The following is a 1,679-nucleotide window of genomic DNA, read 5'->3' on the forward strand; positions in this document are numbered from 1 at the left end:
ACAATGAGAGGCCCACGTACCGCAAAAAAAATAAATAAATAAAAAATAAAAATCAATATAATTCACAACATTAACAAAGTGTAGGAGAAAAAAAATATTATCATTTCAATAGATAGTGGAAAATCACATGAAAAACTCCAACACCTTCCGTGATAAAAATAAATAAGTAACTCTGGGAAAACTATGAATCATAGGGAATATCCTCAATCTGATTAAGAGAATTTACAAAAAGCTTGCAGCTAACATTTTATTTTTGCTTTCCCCCTAAAACTGAAAACTAGCAAAAATGCCTCGACTCTTAACACATCTATTCAACATTGTACTAGAGGTCCTAGCCATTGCAACATGACAGGGAAAAGAAATAAAAGGAATTAAGAATGAAAAGGAAAAAGTAAAACTGTTCCTATTTGCAGGTGACATGATTTTTAGGTTAAACATCTCAAGGAATCTACAAAACAATTACTAGTGCTAATGAGTGAATTATCTAAGTCATACAATACAAGGTTAACATACAAAACCAATTGTATTTTTATATACTACCATCAAACAATTGGAAAATAATGCCCCCCGAAACATAAAGTACTTAAGAATTAGTCTAATAAAGATGTCTAAAATCTCTACACTGAAAATTACAAAACACTGCTAAAAGAAATTAAAGATCTACATAAATTTAGGAACCATGTTCATAAACTGGAAGACTCAATATTGTTAAAATGGCAATTCTCCCCCAAAAGATCTATAGATTCCGTGCATTCCCAATCAAAATTACAGCACAGCGGGCTTTTTTTCTAGAAACTACAAGCTGATTATAAACTGTGTACACAAATTCAAAGGTCTTAAAACAGCTAAAGTGATTTTTAAAAAGAAAAAGTAGAAGACTTACACTACCCAATTTCAAAACTCACAGTTTATTCAGTAACCAAGGCAAAGGTCCTGGCAAATCATTATGCTGCATAAAGGATCCCAGACACAAAAGAGTATATATTGGATGCTTCCATTTATATAAACTTACAGAAAATGCAACCAATTCTATGGTGTTACACAACAGATCTGCAGTTGGTTGGGGGCAGTAGGAGAGGGTGAGAGCAGGGGTGGACAGCAAAAGCATTAGAAGAATGAAAAAGGTTCTGTTATTTTGATTGCAGTAATTGTTTCAAAAGTGTACACATCTGTCAAAACTCATCAAATTGTACACCTGAACATCATACAAACCATAGATTTTGTACAGCTTATTGAATACAAATTATACCTCTGTAAAGTTGTAAATAGGGGAAAAAATGTTAAACTTTTATATTTGAATGTTAAAAATAAAAAAGAATTATTGAACTCCTTTAGATCCTTGCAGTGGTAGTCCCCAATACATTGACTGTGGATCTGTGGCCTTCGATACCAAATAATTCTTGAATTAAGCCTAGAGTGTCCCACTGCCTACCGAAGAGTTTTAGGACCACACTCAGGAAACAGCTCCCTATTCCGAAGTTAGACACACTGACCTCAGTGGGGGAGGTCACCTAACGGTGTTTAAGGTTTGTCCAAAACAACCAGCCCCCTGTCAAGGGATAGCAGAAAAGGTCAGGGAGTTGGATAATTAAATTCCCTCCATTGTGACCTTTCGCCCTCCCCACCGCCCCTCCGATTCCTCCTCCTTTTTTGCCTTCCTTACTCACTCTTTTCCCTAC

The sequence above is a fragment of the Lipotes vexillifer genome, unplaced genomic scaffold (genome assembly GCF_000442215.2).
Source record: "Lipotes vexillifer unplaced genomic scaffold, Lipotes_vexillifer_v1.1 scaffold7, whole genome shotgun sequence".
Lineage (NCBI taxonomy): Eukaryota > Metazoa > Chordata > Mammalia > Artiodactyla > Lipotidae > Lipotes > Lipotes vexillifer.